The following is a 19,025-nucleotide window of genomic DNA, read 5'->3' as shown; positions in this document are numbered from 1 at the left end:
AGTAAGCAAAAGTGAGCCCGAGCTCATTTCAAACACTTTATACTGTGTGTGCAATTAACACCAAATTCTATAAAATCAGATGTTTGTAGTGACTGTCCTGTGAGCACAGCTAAGAAAAACAGGCTGTCCTCTTGATTTAAAAAACAAAACAAAAAAAATGTCATGCTTGACTGTCAGTGTGTACAGGGGGGGGATTAAAAATATTCATGGGAAATGAATGTGGTGTGTTGGCAAAACAGGTAGTTGTGAATCTGAAGTGTTGTCTGAGCCTTCACCTGTTCTACTTGCCTGTTTTATTGAGCCAGTTTGGATGCCACCTCTCAATCATCAAGGCTGTCCTTGTGTAAGTGCTGAAGGAGTTATTAAAATTTCTACATCAGCCTTGTTGGCAAAGATGGTTAGTAAGAGGAGACTTATCTGTTATGAGGATAATTCACAGAAGCTCGTCTCCTAGCTCTGTTTCCATACAAAACAAGGCAGTCCCATCATTCTCCCATCAAAGACTGGAGGTTTATCTATAATGCACATGCACAAACAAGCAGAAAAAGCTGCTTAAGTATCACCTTGATAGGCTCCAAGTGCTATTATGAACATGTCCAAGAAATGGAAACATGCTACAGTTTTCAATGGGATCCAAGGCAAGCGGAGCATCCGATGAGATCAGCCAAATGAGGGCACCAAAATGGCAATTTATCTAAAAGATGGATGCAAACAGGTCAGAAACTTTACAATAGAATGCTGTATGAGATGAAAAGATAGAGATCATTTTCACAGTGCATTTCCATTAACAACAAAAAGAAGCATATCAATGATATTCCATGATATTGGGATTTGTTGACCAACTACAGTATTTCATGTATCTGTCACAGACTAGTTTCACATAACTGCAAAATATCATTTCCAAAACTTTGTCCAAAGCTTTTGGTAATTTGGATTGTCTCGCTCACCAATTCTTCCAGGCTGAGCTTGTTTGCTAATAGTTTGTAGACTTACTCAGTAAATGTGCCACTCTTAAGTCTGCCAGGATGCAAAGCGGACCTTCACTCCACAGCCTCCATTAAAGTTCCAGGTGACTGTTGTCATTTCCTTTCTACATATTACATACAGAGAGACCCACAACAACACTGAAGAGACACAAAACTATCACAAAGAGATGTAAAGCAACCACAAAAAGATTCAAAACAACATGTAAAACAAACACAGAGATATAAAACAACTACAAAGATAGACACAAACAACCACAAAGAAATGCAAAGCAACGGAAAACAGATGCAAGATAACTACAAAGAGGTCAAACAGAGCTACAAAGCAGCCATAGCAAGTGAACAAAATGAAATCAATATAAGAATGAAATTCTATATATTTGTCAGTTACCAGGATTCATGGAGTTGATCAGTTCATTAGCTTTGGTCTAAAACAGGAGCTTTAAATTGTGGCTTTCTCACCCAGGACGAGTGAAGATTATCCCAAAAATATCCAGCTAGTGGGAAATGAAAGCTGAGTGCACATCACCAGTCAAATCCATCAAACTGATCAGCAGAGGTTTGATTCACAGTGCAGTCTCACTCAGTTGAAATCAACAAGATTGTGGGCTGACCTGCTTATAGATATAATGGCTTGTCAGACATAAGGATGAGCCAGAGGTTGATGGATCAATACGAAGCTATAGTGCCAAAATTTTTAATCAAGGGAAAGATACGTTTCTGTGTGTCCACAGCTACAGTGCCTGGTGTAAGAATTGTAAAGGATAAGTCTAGGATCACATAGATGTGAATTTGTGTAGACAAATGGAGCTTTTAGCTCCCAGAAGCAAGAGGGTGAGAACCACAGGATACGTCTATCCATCCATTCATCCAGCACTAATCTATTACTTGTCACAATGTCTTCCAGCCCTGCATACTCCTATACAACAAAGACCTGCAATGAAGAAGCAGGATCCTTCTTAGATAACAACACTAAGAAATAGTGTAATTTGTATTAATGTAAATAGTTGTATGCAAATTGCATCCCCATCTTCAGTCTTTTATTTTTGCAGACAAAAAACAGCTCAGCCCACAAAAGTGAGCTTATTAGTGTGATACCTTTCAGATAATATTCAGTGCTTCAAAGCTGTTTGATAGTGAGATAGTGCCTGTCACCAGCTCTCTCTCTCTCTCTCTGTGTGTGTGTGTGTGTGTGTGTGTGTGCATCCAGAGAGTATGTCCATTATCAGCCCACAGCTGAAGCACACATTTAGAGAGAAGAGGAAGAGAGAGAGGATGATGAGGCTTGTGAACTTAAAGGCTGTACAATTCTCAGAAACAAAGATGTTTGTTTTGGTGAGATTTTAGCTACGGTCCTGTATATATAAAACATGTAAACTATTTATGTTATTCAGTGGAAAATCCATCTGTCTCATAATCTAATAGTCCTTGGATGCATTCATTATTTTTGTCATGCATTGAAAGTAGTAACTAATACTAAAATCTATGTTCTTATAGCTCCTTTTCCAGCAGTGCAAAAGAGAAATACATGTTACAGTTAGTAGGTTGGTGATCGTAAGATATGGCTCTACACATTGCATATATAAAACACAATTTCCCAGTATAGACTCGATATGATACTTAAATATAAGAATGATTTCAAATATGGTGTTTACAATAGATTTCAAACTAAACTCTCAACATAACCTGTTCCAAATCAGCTTGTGTTTTCAGTATAAGTTACCATGGTGATCTAGCCAGGTAAAGAGATCCACCTTTATGACACTGTAGAAAACAATTTCCTTTCAACTGAAATTTTATATATATATATATAAACACCCAGCACGCCCCTGCGGGCAGTTTATCCTTCAAGCTCGGGTCCTCTACCAGAGGCCTGGGAGCTTGAGGGTCCTGCGCAGTATCTTAGCTGTTCCCAGGACTGCACTCTTCTGGACAGAGATCTCCGATGTTATTCCCGGGATCTGCTGGAGCCACTCGCCTAGCTTGGGAGTCACCGCACCTAGTGCTCCGATTACCACGGGGACCACCGTTACCTTCACCCTCCACATCCTCTCGAGCTCTTCTCTGAGCCCTTGGTATTTCTCCAGCTTCTCGTGTTCCTTCTTCCTGATATTGCTGTCATTCGGAACCGCTACATCGATCACTACGGTCGTCTTCCTCTGTTTGTCTACCACCACTATGTCCGGTTGGTTAGCCACCACCATTTTGTCCGTCTGTATCTGGAAGTCCCACAGGATCTTAGCTCGGTCATTCTCCACCACCCTTGGGGGTATCTCCCATTTTGACCTCGGGACTTCCAGATTATACTCGGCACAGATGTTCCTGTACACTATGCCGGCCACTTGGTTATGGCGTTCCATGTATGCCTTGCCTGCTAGCATCTTGCACCCTGCTGTTATGTGCTGGATTGTCTCTGGGGCATCTTTACACAGCCTGCACCTGGGGTCTTGCCTGGTGTGATAGACCCCAGCCTCTATGGATCTTGTGCTCAGAGCTTGTTCTTGTGCTGCCATGATTAGTGCCTCTGTGCTGTCTTTCAGTCCAGCTTTGTCCAGCCACTGGTAGGATTTCTGGATATCAGCCACCTCCTCTATCCGCCGGTGGTACATACCGTGCAGGGGCCTGTCCTTCCATGATGGTTCCTCGTCTCCCTCCTCTTTCTTGGGTTTCTGCTGCCTGAGGTATTCACTGAGCACTCGGTCAGTTGGGGCCATCTTCCCAATGTATTCTTGGATGTTCCTTGTCTCATCCTGGACTGTGGTGCTGACACTCACCAGTCCCCGGCCCCCTTCCTTCCGCTTAGCGTACAGCCTCAGGGTGCTGGACTTGGGGTGAAACCCTCCATGCATGGTATGGAGCTTTCTTGTCTTTATGTCAGTGGCTTCTATCTCCTCCTTTGGCCAGCCTATTATCCCAGCAGGGTACCTGATCACGGGCAGGGCGTACGTGTTGATGGCCCGGATCTTGTTCTTACCATTCAGCTGACTCCTCAGGACTTGCCTGACCCTCTGCAGGTACTTGGTGGTTGCAGCTTTTCTAGTGGCCTCTTCATGGTTCCCATTCGCCTGCGGGATCCCCAGGTACTTGTAACTGTCCTCTATGTCTGCAATGTTGCCTTCTGGTAGTTCAATCCCCTCAGTTCTGACTACCTTCCCTCTCTTTGATACCATCCGACTACACTTCTCCAGTCCGAATGACATTCCAATGTCATTGCTGTATAGCCTGGTAGTATGGATCAGTGAATCGATGTCTCGTTCACTCTTGGCATACAGCTTGATGTCATCCATGTACAGGAGGTGGCTGACAACTGCTTCGTTCCGTAGTCGGTATCCGTAGCCAGTCTTGTTAATGATCTCACTGAGGGGGTTCAGGCCTATGCAGAACAGCAGTGGGGACAGAGTATCTCCTTGGTAGATCCCGCACTTGATGGTGACTTGTGCTATGGGCTTGGAGTTGGCCTCTAGTGTTGTACGCCACATCCCCATTGAGTTCCTGATGAAGGCTCTTAGGGTCCCATTGATCTTGTACAATTCTAGGGATTCCAGTATCCAGCTGTGGGGCATTGAGTCATAGGCCTTCTTGTAATCAATCCAGGCAGTGCACAGGTTGGTCAGTCTGGTCTTGCAGTCTCGGCTGATTGTTCTGTCTACCAGTAGCTGGTGTTTTGCGCCTCTGGTATTCTTGCCAATCCCTTTCTGTGTCCCGCTCATGTATTGACCCATGTGCCTGTTCATCTTAGCCGATATGATGCCTGACAGGAGCTTCCATGTAGTACTGAGGCAGGTTATTGGTCGGTAGTTGGAGGGGACCGGTCCCTTCTTGGGGTCCTTGGGGATCAGGACCGTCCGACCTTCGGTTAGCCATTCCGGGTGTCTCTCGTTAACTAGCAGCTGGTTCATTTGTGCTGCCAGACGCTCGTGGAGTGCAGTCAGCTTCTTTAGCCAGTAGGCGTGAACCATGTCGTGCCCTGGTGCTGTCCAACTCTTCATACTGGAGACCTTTTCTTGGATATCTGCCACTGTGATGGTTACTGGACCCTGTTCAGGGAGGTCGCTGTGGTCTGCCCTCAGATTAACTAGCCACTGAGCATTGCCGTTATGGGTTGCGTCCTTCTCCCATATGCTCTTCCAGTATTGCTCCGTCTCCAGCCTTGGTGGTGCTGTTCTCTTATTGTTCCCTTGCCACTGAGAGTACACCTTTGCTGGTTCTGTGGAGAACAGCTGGTTTATTCTCCTGCCTTCTACCTCTCTGGTGTACCTCCTCAAGCGGCTGGCCAAGGCTGTGAGTCTTTGCTTGGCAGTTTCCAAGGCCTCAGGTATGGACAGCTTGCTGTATTTCTTATGCACCTTCTTTGTCGCACCTTTCTGCAACTCCGTTAGTTGGCTAACCTCCCTCCGTGCTACTTTGATCTTGCCCTCTAGCCTCCTTCTCCATGGAGATATATATATATATATATATATATATATATATATATATATATATATATATATATATAAACTAAGCATATAAAGAAAAATAGAAGCACTCTCCTAATGCTTACAGCATAAGGCTCCTTTAAATGATTAATGTGAGAATCACTTGCACAAAAACAGAGCATTATCACCCTCCAATGTCCTTGGCCCATCAATTAAAATGTGCAAACTTGATGAAATTACTTGTGTGCTGGAATAAAATCCCAAACAAGTATTATAGTATATCTGTATTTGTATGGGTAGCAAATTTCATAAGTTGTGTTCATAAAGAAAAAATTGTTCTGTTTAACCAATCGCACTTCAACTGAAGCTTGAATATGAGATTGTGTAAGTGGGGGAAAGTTATGTTATTTTAGTTTAATTTAATACACTCTCTTACACAATCTCCCTCCCTTCTGCTGTTGCTTTTAGACTGGAACATAAGGAGAACAGCAAAAGCGGCTATAAAATTGATTTTTAATAGGTCTTACTTCATTACATTTGTCTGGGTGAGGCATGGGCGTGATGGATGCCAGAGGCAGTTTAATAGAACAGCCGTCACACCTGATGTTCTCTGGCCAGTAGAGAAGAGCTTTTGGCGCTATGTCACACTCACATGCAGGGGATTCAGAAAATACACAGATCCCTTCACATGGGGATGAAACAAATTAAATTCCGCTGCTCGCACTTGGTCCCAAATCAGTGAAGAGGAAGATTGAAGAACTGGAAACCACAATGGGGTTCAGTTCATTTTAGTCCAGTTCCCTGTTCAGACAGTATAGACAGTCAGTGTGAGAGCCCACAGGTTATACTTTTTAATAGGAAGACTGATTAAAAAAAAATAATACAATAAATCAAAGTCAGAGGCTTATATCAGAAGCTTAAAGCTCCTCCAGCCCGGCTGAAGCTGAAGGACGATGAAAGTTCAATGAAAAAATGAAGTTAAACCCTGTAAAAATAACCCTGTAATTATAACACAGTACTCTTGAACTTAATTGATGGTGAACCTTTGGAATGAGGTTGCGCTGTTGAAGACATCCACTGGGTTGGTCAGATGGTTCTATGAAAAGAGAAAATGAGGAGAAACTATAAAAATAACTACCTTCATTTTACAGAATGACTGGTTTGATGCAAAGGGTTTACTGCACTTGCTTGTGTATATAATATATTAGTCAGAGTTGTCATACAGAATTTTATCTAATTCTTTAAAAGTAATGAAATATGTGAACTTTATGTCTTAAACCTACAATACCAAAAAACAGAATCGTAAGAATTAATTTTTGCCTGGTTGCATAAAACCAAATGATGGTAACTAGCTACTGTTATCACAGATTTGCTCTGTTCGAGGTCGTGATATTATCTTTGTGAAGTTGGCAGAAAAGGGACAGTTTTCATGCTCAACATAAAGGGCAAATATCACAATACAGCTACACGTTGTAATCAATTTGCAGTCTCAGTCTCATCATCAGTCCTTGGTGTCCTTTTTTGTTGTTCTTCAGCTGATCATCCTTAACACATTATTTATTTATTTATTGTATATTGACTGCTCTTCAAAAATTACACACACCACTACAGGCTTTGATAATGCCTCCTCGTGCAAACTGTTTGATTGTAGTTTTCAGCAGGATTATTGTTGATGTATGAAGTAATTTTCTTTTTCATTCTTCCAAGAACTGGTTAAATGATTAAGATGCAAATATGTAAAGTACAGTACACATAAACCCATGCAACACCAACACCAACACCCAAGTCTTTTTTGTCATCCAAAATCTTTATGTTTGCATGAAGTCAAATCAAACTTTTCATATCCATTAACTAGTGAGATTTAACTCCTACTGCCTTCCTACTTTTGGGGTGCTTAATCAGGGTTTTGCCTGGTTTAGTTTAGAGCCTCTCAAAACATTTTGTGTGGTGAAGTAATGTTCCTAAGACACAACCTCAGTCTTATAGTTGATAAAGTGGTAGAAAATGTGTAGAGTATGTTCTCGAGCCTCTCACATCCTTTAAGTTACTCAGGATCTTAGCTCGGTCTTTCAATCATTCTCAACCACCAGCGCTCGTGTCCCATTTTGACCTCCAGGCTTCCAGGCGATACTTGTCACAGATGTTCATGTACAGTATTGGGTCATATGGTTTTTGTGTCCCATGTATGCCCTCTTGCTAACATTTTGCACCCTGCTGTTTTGTGCTGGATTGTCTCAGGGGTATATATGCACAGGCTGCACCTGGGGTCTTGCCTGGTGTGGTAGATCCCAGCCTCTATGGACCTTTTGCTTGGAGTTTGTTGCTGTGCTGCCATTATTAGTGCATCTGTCCTATCTTTTAGTCCAGCTTTGTCCAGCTGCTGGTAGGATTTCAGGAAGTCAGCCACAATCTGCTGGTGGTACATCCGTGCAGGGATTTATCCTTCGATGACTATTCCTTCTCCTCCTTGGTTTTCTTCTTTCTTCAGGTTTCTGCTGCATGAGGAATTCACTAAGGACATGATATGTTGTGGGCATCTTTCTGATTTACTCATGGATCTTTGTTGTCTCATCCTGGATAGTGCTTCTTACAATTACTAGTCCTCAGCGTCCATTAGACATTGTAACTAGTTGAAATCCTACATGCATAATAAGGAGGTTCCTTGTCTTGATGTCAGTGGCCTTTATCTTCTCCTTTGGCCAGCATTATCCCAACAGAGGAATCTGATAACCAGCAAGGGTTAGGTGTTGATTGTTAAGATAATAGTGAATGGACTGGTTCTTATATAGTGCTTTTCTACTCTAAGCACTCAAAGCGCTTTACACAACTTGTTCATTCACTCAATTCACACACATTCGCACAAGCACTTTTTCTTAGCTGTTACTAAGTGCTTCCTATCTAACGTTCACACACGTATTCATATTCCGATGGATGCATCGGAGAGAAACATGGGGTTAGTGTCTTGCCCAAGGATATTTGGCATGCAGACTGGAGCAGACTGGGATCGAACCACCAACCTTCCGGTTAGTAGGTGACCTGCTCTACAGCCACCCCATATTATGTTCTTCCGGATTAGCTGTCTCCATAGGACTTTCCTTACCATCTCCAGGTATTTGGTGGTTGTGGCTTTCCTAGCAGCCTCTTCCTGATTTCCATTTGTCTGTGGGATTCCCAGGTACTTGTAGCTGTCCTCAGTGTCTGCAATGTTGCCTTCTCCTAGTACAAACCCTAAGTTCCGACTGTCTTCCCTCTCTAAGTTGCCATGTGACTACAGTTTTCCAGTTCAAATGACATTCTGATGTCACTGATGTAGGCCCCAATGGTGTGAATCAGTGAATCAATACCTTGTTAACTCCTGGCATACAGCTTACTGTGATCCAGGTAATTCATCAGCAGGTGGTTAAGGATTGCTCAGTTCCGTAGTGTCATGGTTGCGGCTGTGTGCAGGCAGGATGAGGACCCAAACGCAAGCTCACAGAGGCAGGAATGAACTCAAAACACAGCTTTATTGCTGGAGAGAAAAACCATACAAACTAAACTGAAAACTATAACATATTACACGGAGAAACACACAGCCATGAATGAGGGAGAACGCGACACAGAACTGAGGGAGACGCAGACATAAATACACAGAGGGTTAACGAGGGAAGTGGGAGCACATGGGGAACACAGGTGACACTGATAATAATTATCATTGTGTAATAAGACATGGCAGGAGTAAATGCAACACTGACGGGAGACTGTCAAAGTAAAACAGGAAGTACACAGAGGTTCAGACAGGAGGAGAGAGAGCACGGACATAACCGGCTGGGGAAAACATGGAATAAAACACAAGGAGGGAAAACGAGGGCTCACAGATACACAGAGGGGCACACAGGGGGTAATCAAATAAGGAACATCTTAACAGAACAACCTAGAAAGCATGGCATAAATAAAGAACAAAACACAAAACACACGAAAACTAAGAATGCTGGGCCAACATGGCCCAGGATTGCTCTTTTATACTTCTAGGCATTTCAGGATGTGAAGGAACAAGTAATAGGCTTTATTGTAGTCACTCCAGGCATGTACAAGTTGCTCAGTCTAGTCTTATAGTCCCAAGCGACTGCTCTGTCTATCAGTAACTGATGTTTTGTCCCTCTGGTGTTTCTGGCAATTCCTTTCTGTGCAACACTCATCTGTTGAACCATGTGCCTGTTCATCTTAGCCACTATGATGCCTGACAGTAGCTTCTATGTGGTGCTGAGGCAGGTTATTAGCCAGTAACTGGATGGAACCTTTGGTCTTCAGTTAGCCATTCCGAGTGTGTCTTGTCCATTAGCAACTGGTTCATTAGGTTTAAATCATCTTAGGGACTGGTGCTGTTCAACTCACAACGAATGTCTGCTACTGTGACCATTATTGGATCCTGTTCATGGAAGATGTTATGCTCTGCTCTTAGCTCTGCTAGCCATTGAGCATTGTTGTTCTGGGTTGTGTCTTTCTCCCACATTTTCTTCCTGTATTGCTCCAATCGCAGTAGGGATTGTCCATGCATTCACATCTTCTAGTAGACCTTCAGAGGGTAGTTCATGTAGTCTTGGTAATCGGCCATGGAGGGTCCAGGTTTCCAACTTAGCCATGGTCCTATCCCTCAGGTCAGCTGCAAAACACTGATTATTCCTGGGGCTTGGTACCCAAACTGCCAGGAATGATGATATCTCTCCCGTGACCTGATGTCCTGGCTCCCCCTTGCCATAACATTTGTGTTGTACCTCGTCGAGCTCCAGTTTTGACAGCAGTTGCTTCTTCCAAATGTCAAATATTGAACTACTAGTTGTTTTGCCAGTCTAGATATTGGATGTTGAAGATTCCAATGGGTCCGACATAGGGATGGGTACCTGTATCCGGTGCCATGATGGCACCGGTTCTGACATAAACGGTAGCAACCAGACCGAAAAGCAGCGCACATTTCGGTGCTTTATTTCGGTGCTTTTTTTCCTGAGATGTCATACACTTTGGATTCTAGCCAATCATTTTACCTTTCCAATGATAGTAGGTGGGCCCAGGTACGTACGTTCTTTTAGAGCAGAGCTACAGCCAAGAGTGATACCATATATGCCATATAGCTGCAGAAAAGGCTAACATTGTTATCTTTTGACAAAAAAAACCAGCTAAACATGAGAGTTTTTGGACAAAGTTTGTGTTCTCCATTCTTTAAGCACTGGTTCGAGCACTGGTTCGAGCACCGTTTAAGCACCGGCACCGTTTCAAAAGTACTGGTTTGGCACCGGTATCGGATAAAACCTAAACGATACCCATCCCTAGTCCGACATCCTCTTCATGTAATCCCTTCCACTTGGATTACTTGCGTAGTAACATTCCAATATTCCAACATTCCATGAGGTAAAATCTTCCCTTGCCCACTTGTGCCTACTTCTTCCAGTAGCCCACTTGTCATCAGTGTGTCCTTGTTCCTCAACACTGGACTTGGAACTAGTTCATCCAGGCGACATTTGCACTGGTATGGCTTCAGCTTCTCTTTTTTGCTCATATCTGAGGTAGACTTAGCTAGCATCGGGGGCCTAGCCTGGGGAACCTAACTGGATACAGACACCTGTTCGGGAGTGTATCATTCATTTTAAATCAGTATTTTTTTCCTTAATGATTTATTATTTGATATATATTTTAGTTGCATGTTACACAAAATTATCAGTTCATGTTTATGAGGGTGAAGAATCTTTTTATCTTTTTCTTAGAGTGCACATAAATCAACCTTCAGAGACGGTTGATTTATGTGCACTGCTGATTAATGGACCAGCTTGCAGTTACTATTTTTAAATATTACATTATTTTTCTCTTCATCTTTTTATTCTTTATTGTTTACTTTTTATTCCTTAATAAAAACTGGAATATAATTTATAATAGCTATTTATAGTAAATCTCTTGTTTCTTGTTATTAAAGTGTATAGAAATATATTGGAGAAAGGGCTGCTCACTATCCGGTCCCAACCTTTATACAAAGTTATAGTTCTTTAAAAAAAATGCCAAGATGTGTAATTGTCTTTTGACGCCAAAAGGAACATTAATTTTAAAATAGGTTTAAAAGGTTTAAATTTCCTTTATGGAATAATTTACTAAAAAAACCCAAAAACTACTATATAAAGAAAAGCATAGGCTACACATAGAAATGTATTAGGACTCTTCCTAATGCCTTTAGGGCTTTTTAAAAATCTTCCTAATGACCATGGTACCAGTGAAAATCAATAATTAGTGCACAGAAAAGCATCATTACTCCTTTTCAGAATTCCATTGTAGATTCATCTGTTCCCATGCTGGGAATTGTAGGTGGGAAAAAACGAAATTTTCCAAGGTAATATCTCTGTTTGCATATCCATGATAACTTAATTAGCCCAGAAACATTCGTTCACATTAAAATGTGTTTTGCATACATACTGTAACATCATTATCATGTGTAAATCTATTTCTATGACAAATCCCCTGTGGTTTCTGTCAGCCATCATTGGCAGTAATACCCACACAAGCTCTCAGTGACCACATATCCTTGCCTACGGCACCCTTCAGTCGCATCCCTCCATTCTGTTTCATCCTTTATTTAAAGACTTCCTTCCATGGTACTGCTCCTCTGTTCAGTGCTACATGCCGTACTCCCCAGTGACTGCCTATTACAGTGGGAAGCATCCTCTGTTTCCCCTTCCTGCGGAGCATGCACTGGGTATGGGTGTGTCTCTAAAGCACTGCTGGTGCTATGACCTTCAGCTGAGTTGTATCTAAAGTCCTTGTGCACTCTCTCAGTCATATTCACTGTCATCCACAATCTACAGCTCTTTCCTGTTCTCTCCAAATGTTCAGAGATCTTCTTCCTTCTCGCAACACCACCCCCACAATTTACAGCTTACCTCCACCCTTACCCATCACTTTTTTGCACTTCTTTGATTCTTGCAGAGCCACAGCCTCCTCCCATAATCCCTTTTTTCATCCTCTATTACTCCATCCGCATTGACCCTTCTGATTTTATTAAGCTGTCTTATACTCACACTCACCTTCCTTTAACCTCTTTGCCTGTTCCTACCTTTTCCCACCCAAATCCTCAACATTGCACTCCCATAAACCTCCTCCAATTAGCCAAGAAACACACACATTCTAACCCATTTACATAAGTCCCAAGCTGCCAGCCTACATAAATCATCACATCACTTCTGAGTGTTTTTGTTATCTGTTTCAAGTGCAGGACATCAGCTGGATGCTGGATGTTTAACATACTCATCAGAGTAATGTATGATCTGCGAAGAAAAAAATCATTCCTTTGTGTTTTGTTCTTGTTATTCTACATTCCATCCTTTCTGAAGCAGCCATTACAGGAGCTTTTAAAGTTTATCTGTGGCTAGCTGTCTTTAAAGAAATGTAACCAATATTTGTGACTTTTTATGCTGGTTTATTAGTGTTTGAAGGATGAAAATGTCATTCAGACAATGAATGTAAGACAGTAACTGTACAACCTGTACTCAGATGAATTCATTCATTTGTTTTCTTGCCATATACTCAGTCTTTACTCCTCATGCATTATTTATTCAAAAGGACACAAGACTATCTTGTATGACCTCTGCAGCCTCCAGGGAGCCCAGGGCATGCTGGGAGCATCCTGTAATCATGGACAGTGTTTCAGCTGATCTTTCTCACTTGGACTGGTGTGTTAACTGGTCCTGTCAACCAGTTGCACGTGCACAGAGCCCCCATGTCTTCTCTGACCATTTCAGCTTAAACAAGTCACCAACATGCCCGTGTTTTTTAAATACTGCACATGCATCTCGGTCACAATTGTTATCATCACGTGTGCAGTGTATGGTGAGTGCTGCTGTGCACAGCCAAGCCTAGTGTCACAAAATCAATTTTTTCCATGCCATGCAGGGAAGGATCAGCACACGTGTGTGTGAGACTGTGCCCTCACAGTCAAGTCATCTCATGATAATAATATTATTCATAAGTGAAAAGAGGAAATCATGCAGCAATCATGTGATAGCAGACGAGATAATGATTTTTTCCAGACCTCAAATGGGAGCAAGCATGTGGTTTGGACTGGTTGTATGAAATTTAAAAAATGAGATAAATGAGTGAAGGATTCATTATAACAGTACGGATGCCAACTCTGTTACTGAAGTGTGTCTTCCCATGAGGTAAGACAAAATGAAAATGTTTGTGTTTCAAAAAACTGGACGTTAATTAGAGTTTGTGTGTTGTGGGAGGCTGTGGGTAATGGCCACAAAGAAAGTTTTAAAACACATTACATAAAACTATGACGGTGTAGAAACCCTTGTTGCAGCCCTGTCAGATGGTAAAACATGCTCACTTTTTCTTATGGTTTTCTGTCTTTTAGCTTCTCAGCTAGTATCAGTTTTTTTCTCTTGTTTAAACAATTAACAAATTAGTCACTAGGAACCTCCCAAGACAAGATTCACCTCTATTTCCTCAAGGCTCAGGATGTTTTCGGGGATTGTCTGCTACATCACATGAAGTTGGGGACAGTGCACTAGGATTTGCAAAGTGGGGTTTTGCTAGAGATAGCTTGCAATTGGTCCATGTAATAGGCAAGGTAGCATTAGCTATTATAGTTAAAAAAAACTATTCAAGGTCATTTTAATGCATGAAACTGAAGGAAGTTCCTTCAGTAAATTGAAGGCTCTACTACAGGGGTGGCCAACCAGTCAGAGACCAAGAGCCACTTTTTTTTTACTGTGTTACCGCAAAGAGCCACATCATACGCATGGGCACACATGAACATAACCCATCCTTTCCACCCCCCCCTCTCTCTCTCTCTCTCACACACACACACAAAATACACACATTCTGCTCAGCCAGATTTCTTGTAAATGTCACACACCAATATGATAATGACTCCTACAGTACTAAAACCACAGGCCAGTCATTTTCAACAATTGTGCGCACTGTCTCACACACACAAACTCTCAGTTCAACCAAGTCCACAAACAAAAGTATAATAATCTACAATAGCATTTACTTTTACAATGCATGTTGTTTAATGGGACTTCTGGCATTCCTTGCCTTGAACAATCCTCTTCAAATCTGGCTTGTATTCCGTTGTTGCCACTCGAAGCAATTCTTTCACATGAGTGTCAGTCAGAACAGATCGATGCTTTGATTTCACATTTTTTAGGGTAGAAAACACAGACTCGCAGACGTATGTTGACCCAAACATTGACAGTATCTTAAGAGCAGCCCGTTTGACATTAGGGTATTTTTCCATTGGCATACTTTTCCAGAACTCAATGGTCCCTTCCCTTAAAGCAGGTTTCAATTGGTCCTCCTCACAAAGATCGATCATCTCCAACTCAGCCGCAGCTTCATCTGTGACTAGCGAGACTTTCAAACAGCCGGTCTCTGCATTCAATGGGTCGACGAGGAACGTAATCTGTGGCCTTTTCAATTGTAGATCATGGAACTGGGTCACAAAGCTTTCATGCAAGTTTTCAATCAGCGTTGCATATCTGGCTCTTTGCTTACTCAGGGCAGCGCTGGTGACTTGCCCGCTTGGCTTTTAGCAGAGTGGGAAAATGCGTTAAATCTCCCTTTTGAATATGTGTCTTGAACAGCTTCAGTTTGTTGACAAACGCAAACACACAAAGCACCAGGTCAGGCAGCATTTTTAACTTACCCTGCAGGGTCAGGTTCAGTCTGTCCAAGTGACACAGCATGTCGACCAAAAAGGCCAGATCCATAATCCACTTGAGGTCCGAGAGCTCGGGATAGTCCTTGTCCTTCTCTTCCATAAACAGTTTCAATTCAATTCAATTCAATTCAATTTTATTTATATAGCGCCAAATCACAACAAAAGTCGCCTCAAGGCGCTTCATAGATACAGAGAAAAACCCAACAATCATATGACCCCCTATGAGCAAGCACTTTGGCGACAGTGGGAAGGAAAAACTCCCTTTTAACAGGAAGAAACCTCCGGCAGAACCAGGCTCAGGGAGGGGCGGCCATCTGCTGCGACCGGTTGGGGTGAGAGAAGGAAGACAGGATAAAAGACATGCTGTGGAAGAGAGACAGAGGTTAATAACAGATATGATTCAATGCAGAGAGGTCTATTAATACATAGTGAGTGAGAAAGGTGACTGGAAAGGAAAAACTCAATGCATCATGGGAATCCCCCGGCAGCCTACGTCTATTGCAGCATAACTAAGGGAGGATTCAGGATCCCCTGGTCCAGCGCTAACTATATGCTTTAGCAAAAAGGAAAGTTTTAAGCCTAATCTTAAAAGTAGAGATAGTGTCTGTCTCCCGAATCCAAACTGGAAGCTGGTTCCACAGAAGAGGGGCCTGAAAACTGAAGGCTCTCCCTCCCATTCTACTTTTAAATACTGTAGGAACAACAAGTAGGCCTGCAGAGCGAGAGCGAAGTGCTCTAATAGGGTGATATGGTACTACAAGGTCATTAAGATAAGATGGGGCCTGATTATTTAAGACCTTGTATGTGAGGAGCAGGATTTTGAATTCAATTCTGGATTTAACAGGAAGCCAATGAAGGGAAGCCAAAACAGGAGAAATATGCTCTCTCTTTCTAGTCCCTGTCAGGACTCTTGCTGCAGCATTTTGGATTAGTTGAAGGCTTTTCAGCGAGTTTTTTGGACATCCTGATAATAATGAATTGCAGTAGTCCAGCCTGGAAGTAATAAATGCATGAACTAGTTTTTCAGCGTCACTCCGAGACAGGATATTTCTAATTTTAGAGATGTTGCGCAAATGGAAGAATGCAGTCTTACATATTTGTTTAATATGTGCGTTGAAGGACATGTCCTGGTCAAAAATGACTCCAAGGTTCCTCACCGCGTTACTGGAGGCCAAGGTAATGCCATCCAGAGTAAGAATCTGGTTAGATACCATATTTCTAAGATTTTCAGGGCCGAGTACAATAACCTCAGTTTTATCTGAATTAAGAAGCAGAAAGTTAGCGGCCATCAAGGTCTTTATGTCTTTAAGACATTCCTGCAGTTTAACTAATTGGTGTGTGTCATCTGGCTTCATGGACAGATAGAGCTGGGTGTCATCAGCATAGCAGTGAAAATGTATGCTATGTCTTCTAATGATACTGCCTAACGGAAGCATGTATAATGTAAACAGAATTGGTCCTAGCACTGAACCCTGTGGAACTCCATAATTAACCTCAGTGTGTGAAGAGGACTCTCCATTTACATGCACAAACTGGAGTCTATTAGATAGATATGATACAAACCACTGCAGCGCAGTACCTGTAATACCTACAGCATGTTCTAATCGCTCTAATAGGATATTATGGTCGACAGTATCGAATGCTGCACTAAGGTCTAGCAGGACAAGCACAGAGATGAGTCCACTGTCAGAGGCCATAAGAAGATCATTTGTAACCTTCACTAAAGCTGTTTCTGTGCTGTGATGAGCTCTGAAACCTGACTGAAACTCTTCAAATAAACCATTCCTCTGCAGATGATCTGTTAGCTGTTTGACAACTACTCTTTCAAGGATTTTTGATATGAAAGGAAGGTTGGAGATTGGCCTATAATTAGCTAAGACTGCTGGGTCTAGAGATGGCTTTTTGAGTAAAGGTTTAACTACAGCCAGCTTGAAGGCCTGTGGTACATAGCCGATCATTAGAGATAGGTTGATCATATTTAAGATCGAAGAATTAATTAATGGCAGGACTTCTTTGAGCAGTTTTGTAGGAATGGGGTCTAAAAGACAGGTTGATGGTTTGGAGGAAGTAATTATTGAAGTTAACTCAGAAAGATCAATTGGAGAAAAAGAGTCTAACTTAACATCAATGGTACTAAGAGTAGCTGTAGATAATATTACATCTGTGGGATGATTATTGGTAATTTTTTCTCTAATGATAAAAATTTTATTTGTGAAGAAGTTCATGAAGTCATTACTAGTTAACGTTAAAGGGATTGTTGGCTCAAAAGAGCTCTGACTTTTTGTCAGCCTGGCTACAGTGCTGAAGAGAAACCTGGGGTTGTTCTTATTTACTTCAATCAGTGACGAATAGTAAGATGTTCTGGCTTTGCGGAGGGCTTTCTTATAAAGCAGCAAACTATTTCTCCAGGCTAAATGATGATCCTCTAGATTTGTGTCACGCCATTTCCTCTCCAGATTACGAGTCATCTGCTTTAGGGTACGTGTTTGAGAATTATACCACGGAGTCAGGTACTTCTGATTTGAGGCCTTAGTTTTCACAGGAGCTACAGTATCCAGAGTCGTACGTAGTGAGGAGGTGAAATTATTAACAAGATAATCGACCTCTGTTGGGGTAGCGTTCAGATAGCTGCTCTGCTCTGTGTTGGTACAGGGCATTGGAGATGATAACAGTGGGTGGATTATATTCTTAAACTTAGTTACAGCACTTTCAGAAAGACATCTACTTTGATAAAGTCTACTCTTCACCGCTGTGTAATCAATTATTGTAAAAGTAAATGTTATCAGGAAATGATCAGACAGGAGAGGGTTTTCAGGAAACACTGTTAAATGTTCAGTTTCTATGCCATATGTTAAAACAAGATCTAGAGTGTGATTAAAGTGGTGGGTGGGTTCTTTTACATTTTGAGAGAAACCAATTGAGTCTAATAACAGATTAAATGCCATGTTGAGGCTGTCATTTTTAGCATCTACATGGATGTTAAAATCACCCACAATAATTATTTTATCTGAGCTCAGAACTAAATTAGATATAAAGTCTGAGAAATCAGACAGAAACTCTGTGTAAGGCCCAGGTGGACGATAGATGATAACAAGTAAGACTGGTTTCTGAGTTTCACAGCTGGGGTGGACGAGGCTAAGCATCAGGCTTTCAAATGAATTAAAAGTCTGTCTTGGTCTTTCATTAATTAATAGGCTGGTGTGAAAAATTGCTGCCACACCGCCCCCTCGGCCTGTGCTTCGAGATTTCTGGTAGTTAGAATGACTCGGGGGTGTTGATTCATTTAAACTAACATAATCATCCTGCTGCAACCAGGTTTCTGTGAGGCAGAGTAAATCAATTTGTTGATCAATTATTAAGTCATGTACTAACAGAGACTTGGAGGAGAGAGACCTAATATTTAATAATCCACATTTCACTGTTTTACTCTTTGGTTCAGATGTGGATACTGTATTGTTTTTTCTTTGTAATTGTTTATGTTTAAGTTGTTTGTTGCTGGTTTTTTAGTTTGTTTTTTGTCTTTTTGGAAGCTGACACAGTCTCTATGGAGATGGGTTTTTGGGGGGGTAGCAGGAGGAGAGAAGCTGCAGAGAGGCGTGTAAGACTGCAACTCTGCTTCCTGGTCCCAACTCTGGATAGTCATATTTTGGGGGGTTTAATAAATTTGTCCATATTTCTAGAAATGAGAGCTGCTCCATCCAAAGTGGGATGGATGCCGTCTCTCCTAACAAGACCAGGTTTCCTCCAGAAGGTTTGCCAATTATCTATGAAGCCCACATCGTTTCTGGGACACCACTCAGACAGCCAGCAATTTAAGGAGAACATGCGGCTAAACATGTCACTCCTGGTCTGATTGGGGAGGGGACCAGAGAAAACTACAGAGTCCGACATTGTTTTGGCAAAGTTGCACACCGATTCAATATTGATTTTAGTGACCTCCGA

The sequence above is a fragment of the Copadichromis virginalis genome, linkage group LG23 (assembly GCF_057382275.1).
Source record: "Copadichromis virginalis isolate Kocher_CV1m ecotype Utaka linkage group LG23, C_Virginalis_male_GT1.1, whole genome shotgun sequence".
Taxonomy (NCBI): domain Eukaryota; kingdom Metazoa; phylum Chordata; class Actinopteri; order Cichliformes; family Cichlidae; genus Copadichromis; species Copadichromis virginalis.
The sequence above is the reverse complement of the archived record's forward strand: the minus strand, read 5'-3'. Positions refer to the sequence as shown.